The sequence below is a fragment of the Triticum dicoccoides genome, chromosome 1A (assembly GCF_002162155.2).
Source record: "Triticum dicoccoides isolate Atlit2015 ecotype Zavitan chromosome 1A, WEW_v2.0, whole genome shotgun sequence".
Taxonomy (NCBI): Eukaryota; Viridiplantae; Streptophyta; class Magnoliopsida; order Poales; family Poaceae; genus Triticum; species Triticum dicoccoides.
In genome coordinates this window covers 579,323,084-579,329,623 of record NC_041380.1, presented here as the reverse complement: position 1 = coordinate 579,329,623, position 6,540 = coordinate 579,323,084, and positions in this window count along the sequence as shown.

Here is a 6,540-nt window from a genome sequence, read left to right as displayed (position 1 = left end):
GGTGCTATGTGTGCTTCTCTGGCTGCCAAATGGATTGACTCCACCGGTGCTCGCGCCCAGAACGATGTTCCTTGGATCCTTCCCAAATTCTGGGTATTCAAAATTCAACGCTTGCCACTGGCTCGCATCCTTAGGGTGACTCAGCATCTTGTCTTTCTTATCTATCTCCGGATCATTTGCGTCATCTTCTTGCTTCGTCTCCTCCCTATCCGCGTGCCAACGCAGGAGCTTTGCTACCTTAGGATCCGCGAAATACCGCTGCAGACGAGGAGTGATCGGAAAGTACCACACCACTTTTCGAGGAGCTTTCTTCCTCTTCTTTTATCGAGTGACGCCGCACACCGGACATATGGTAGACTCCGCGTGCTCGTCCCGATAAATGATGCAATTGTTCATGCACACATGGTATTTCACGTGCGGTAAATCCAGAGGACACACGATTTTCTTCGCCTCCTCCAAACTGGTCGGGCACTTGTTCCCCTTTGGAAGACGTTCGTGCCAGAATGACATGTTCTCGTCGAAGCATGCGTCGGTCATTTTGTGTTTTACCTTCATCTCCAGAGCCATGAGCGTTACTTTTAGGCGGGTATCCTCGGGCCTGCATCCTTCATACAATGGAGTAACCGCGTCTAACTCAAGTTGATCCATCTTGGCTTTCTCTCGGGCGGCAGCTCTTGCGTTATCCGTCTGCTTGAGAAGCAGCTCTTGAATATGAGGGTCCTGCACCCAGCCCATGGATGGTCCAGCGTCATCTGCTCCGCCGGCATCATCATCATGTCCTGCATCTTCTACATGATGACTGTGTACAGCATCACCGTCGTGATCATCTCCTGCGGATTCTTCGTCTTCTCGCCTGCCCGAGCCGCGGTGGTTGTCTTGCTGCCCTTCCTCATTTCTTGCCCGGCCCCCATGGACGACTTCGTAGTCATATTCATCACCTTGCCACCGATAGCCATCCATGAAACCATGCAAGAGCAGGTGGTCCCGCACCTGCCAGGAATCCGGGTCCACAATAAGGCTCTTCAGCTTGCATCTTCGACACGGACATCTTATCTCCGTCTCGTTCTTTTGAAGCATATCGGCCTTCGCGGACCTCAAAAACCTATTCATGATGCCTTCGGTCATCGTGCGGACCATGGTCGCCTGCGGGGTAGAGCAAAATGATATTTTAGAACCAAGAAAAAATTTGGCATGACCTTCCCTAAAAATAGGACCAAAAAGAATGCTTAATGCCAAAATTCTCGCCGAAACGGAAATGAATCAACATTCCGGCAAAATATTGGCAACTATCGCATTTTAAATACCGGTACACCTCCAAACACAAACACATATGCAACACCACAAACATATGCAACACCATGAACATACATAGATCTAGCTAGGCCATAAAAAGTGCATGTGAACATTGTTGTAGGGAGAATAACATAAATATAGCTTCCCCCCTTACTTACCTATCAAAACAAGGTAATTTAACCACTTAATTTGAATGAATCTATGGTGGAAATGAGGTGAAAAAGAGGAGGCACCCGAGACAAGGAGGAGGCGGTGGAGAGAATGAAGTGGGGAGAAAGTGAGTGTGGGAGGAGAGGCTGTCCAAAATATCTTGTTGCTGCCCACTTACTAATGGCGCACCAACCATAAATGCGCCATTAGTAATCTAGGTTACTAATGGCGCACTCTCCCTCGGTGCGCCATTAGTAGTTTTGCAAAAAAAACATGCTAATGGCGCACTGTCCCACGGTGCGCCATTACTAGTTTAAACTAGTAATGGCGCACCGTGGGACAGTGCGCCATTAGTAGTTTTGCAAAAAAAGGAATAAAAAAATAATAAAAAAAACAACATTAGTGGCGCACTTACTGACAGGTGCGCCATTACTAGTTACAACTAGTAATGGTGCACTTCCTCGGGATGCGCCATTAGTATGTTTGGACAGGCGCGCTAGTTCAAAAAAAAATTGATACTAATGGCGCAACTTGGGCCAGGTGCGCCATTAGTAGTTTCAACACTAATGGCGTATCAGAAGGTGGTGCACCATTAGTATATACTAATGGCGCACCACTTGTCTGGTGCGCCATTAGTGTCAATCCCATCTATAGCCCTTTTTCTAGTAGTGTAATTATGTTCGTCTCCTACTGACCCCCAAAGGAAAGAAATAAAACTATTTACACGGGAAAGCTCCCAACAAGCAAAAGAAGAACGGGAGATATTTTTGGGTTTTCTTTTTAATTAGTGCTACTACAGCAGAAAAATAAATACTACTAATTTTTTTGTTTTTTTCTTAAGGTTTAGCAAACACTCAAGAAGAAAGCAGAAAAAAGAAAATAAACTAGCATGTATATTACAGTGAAAAAGTATGAGCACCGACATCTAGTAATGAGTGTGTGTGAACATAAATGTAATGTCGGTGAGAAATACGTACTCCCCCAAGCTTAGGCTTTTGTCCTAAGTTGGTCTATGGCCACGGCTGGCTTGGCGGATATCCATAATAATAGTTGTTGGGGTCGTACTGTGATGAGGACGAATATTTGGGATCATACTATGATGAAGAAGAAGGCTCTGATTGCCACTGGCTGGCAATCATCTCCGGATCCCACTGATAGTTAGACGGCCGTGCAGGATAAAATTGTGGTTCCGGTTTTGGCTCCTCGGCTGGTGCAGGGTTCCGGTAGGCGTGAATAGCCGTCAACGGAACAAGGTACGTGCCTACAGTCAAATCAAACAAAGAAGGAGCAGGCAGGGTAATAGTCTTAGGATGATGTTTGTTAAAGAACAATTGATATTTAACTCTCCTGCCTTATTCTTAACAATAAAATCATATGCCACCATACTTTTATGATCTAGATAAACACGGGGCAGCACCTTTTCTTCCTTCTCAGCATGCCTAATAGGTATGTTAAAATGTGCAGCTAGGCGTGTAGCATAGATGCCTCCAAAGATGGGACCCTTAGTATGGTTCATACTTAACCGTCTAGCAATAATACCGCCCATACTAAAAGTGTTATCACTGTATAAACCGTGGTGCAGAATAATTATATCAGGGATACTAAGGTTTCCACAGTTTCCGTGTCCAATTAAACAACGACTAGCAAATAATGCAAAGTAACATAAAACAGGAAAATGTATGCTAGTGATTCGTGCATCGGAAACCTTCCTAGTTTCTCCTACAGTGATAATATCAATAAACCCAGCCACATCGTCATAATGTGGTTCTTCTGTCTTGCCCTCAACAGGGACTAAACAAATCCGACAGAAATCATAAAGTGGCATCTCCTTATGCTCATCATATAAATGAAACTCCACCCTGGGTGGTGAGTTCCTAGAATGAAAAATGAAAGTTTTGCACAAAAGAATTTGTGAGTAAGAGATACTGATCGCATTGGTCGTCGAGAAAGCGGTGAGGCCTGCATTGTGAGCCAATTCATGAAAATCTTCATAGATACCGACTGCTCTCAAGAAATCATCAGAAGGCCATTCACACGCCTGAATCTCTGCGGTGTGCGGCAAATTATACATAGGCTTCGGTGCCTTTTCCTTCGAACTTTGGCTCGATGAGCCCCTCAAGAATCTCCTCATTATTTTTCTGAAATAATCTGAAATTTTTAGTAACTTCAAACAAAAGTGAACCAACTTAAATAAAACTGATAGCAACTACTCCTACAAGTGCCTAGAGCCTATATCAAGCATTAGAACTACTTAGAACCATATAAATTTGACATGCAAGCTCAAGAACATGGTCACCTATCCAGCACAAATTTGCAAAGAATAAAGCACTAGAACAAAAACTAATTGGACCAATCGAGGAGTCACATACCAAGGAACAATCTCCCCAAGCAGTTTTACGAGAGGTGCTTTGAGCAAGGAGATCAAAAATCACAGCAAAAGTGGCTGGACCTCATGCTTGAGTTGGTTTTTCAGGTTTGTGTGAGACAGAGGAAGAAGATGGATGCTGGGATAAGTGGAGGAGGGCCACCATGGGCCCACGAGGCAGGGGGGCGCGCCCACCACCCTCGTGGCCAGGTGGCAGCTCCTCCCGCGGTAATTTTTGCATAGTAAATCCTCAAATATTCCCGAAAAAATCATATTAAATTGGCATGTAAGTCTGAGGACTTTCATTTTCGGGATATTTTTATATTGCACGGATAAGTCAGGAAACAGACAGAAAAATACTATTTTTACTTTATTTCTACTAATTAACAGAAAGTATAGAGAGGGTACAGAAGTTTGTGCTTCTAGTTTCATCCATCTCATGCTCATCGAAAAGAATCCACTAACAAGGTTGATCAAGTCTTGTTAACAAACTCATTCCGATAATCATGAAACCGGAGAAATTTCGAATAACACTAAGTTACCTCAACGGGGATATGCACATCCCCAATAATAAGAATATCATATTTCTTCTTGACAGTAGGAAGAGGAAATTCAAAACCTCCAAATATAATCGATGGAATTTTTTAGATAGAATTGATACTATGAACTTGAGGTTGTTTCCTCGGAAAGTGTACCGTATGCTCATTACCATTAACATGAAAAGTGACATTGCCTTTGTTGCAATCAATAACAGCCCCTGCGGTATTAAGAAAAGGTCTTCCAAGAATAATAGACATACTATCATCCTCGGGAATATCAAGTATAACAAAGTCCGTTAAAATAGTAACGTTTGCAACCACAACAGGCACATCCTCACAAATACCGACAGGTATAGCAGTTGATTTATCAGCCATTTGCAAAAATATTTCAGTAGGTGTCAACTTATTCAAGTCAAGTCTACGATATAAAGAGAGAGGCTTTACACTAACACCGGCTCCAAGATCACATAAAGCATTTTAATATAATTTCTTTTAATGGATCAAGGTATAGTAGGTACTCTGGGGTCTCCAAGTTTCTTTGGTATTCCACCCTTAAAAGTATAATTAGCAAGCATGGTGGAAATCTCAGCTTCCGCTATCTTTCTTTTATTAGTAATGATATCCTTCATATATCTAGCATAAGGATTTGTTTTGAGCACATCAGTTAATCGCATACGCAAAAAGATAGGCCTAATCATTTCAGCAAAGCACTCAAAATCCTCATCATCCTTTTTCTTGGATGGTTTCGGACGAAAAGGCATGGGTTTCTGAACCCAAGGTTCCCTTTCTTTACCATGTTTCCTAGCAACAAAGTCTCTTTTATCATAACGTTGATTCTTTGATTGTGGGTTATCAAGATCAACAGCAGGTTCAATTTCTACGTCATTGTCATTACTAGGTTGAGCATCATCATGAACATCATTATTAATACTTTCATTAGGTTCATGTTCATTACCAGATTGTGTTTCAGCATCATACATAGATATATCATTTGGATTATCAGGTGGTTCAGCAATAGGTTCACTAGAAGTTTGCACAGTTCTATCATTTTTCTTTTTCTTCTTTTTAGAAGAACTAGGAACATCAATATTATTTCTTTGAGAATATTGCTCGATTCTCTTAGGGTGGCCTTCAAGATACAAAGGTTCCTGAGTCATTCTACCAGTTCTAGTAGCCACTCTAGCAACATAATCATTTTTCTTACTATTCATTTCATCAAGAACTTCTTTTTGAGCCTTAAGAACTTGTTCTACTTGAGTGGTACCCATAGAAGCATGTTTGCTAACAAGTTTAAGTTCACCTTCAATATTAGCCATATAATCACCCAAGCGTCTAATCATATAAGCATTTTATTTTAGTTGTCTACCAAAATAAGCATTGAAGTCATCTTGCTTAAACATAAAGTTATCAAACTCATCCAAACACTGACTAGCTATTTTAGTAGGAGGGACTTCAGCTTTATCATATCTACAGAGAGAATTTACCTTTACTACCTGTGTCGGGATATCGGGATCAGGAGGTTCTTCAGTAAATAAAGAATTGAGATCATATGTTTCTTCAACAGGTGGTATATTAAGACCATGTATTTCTTCAATAGGAGGTAAATTCTTAACATCTTCAGCTTTAATACCTTTCTCTTTCATAGATTTCTTTGCCTCTTGCATATCTTCGAGACTGAGGAATAGAACACCTCTCTTCTTTGGAGTTGGTTTAAGAATAGGCTCAGTAATTGGAGCAGGAGCTGGCTCAGGAGGTGGCTCAGGAGGTGCCCAATTATTTTCATTTGTCAACATATTATTCAATAGAATTTCAGCTTCATCCGGTGTTCTTTCCCTGAAAAGAGAACCAGCACAACTATCCAGGTAATCTCTGGAAGCATCAGTTAGTCCATTATAAAATATATCAAGTATTTCAGGTTTCTAAAGAGGATGATCAGGCAAAGCATTAAGTAACTTGAGAAGCCTCCCCCAAGCTTGTGGGAGACTCTCTTCTTTAATTTGCACAAAGATGTATATTTCCCTCAAAGCAGCTTGTTTCTTATGAGCAGGGAAATATTTAGCAGAGAAGTAATAAATCATATCATCGAGACTACGCACACAACCAGGATCAAGAGAATTAAACCATATCTTAGCATCACCCTTTAATGAGAACGGAAATATTTTGAGTATATAAAAGTAATGCGATCTCTCACAT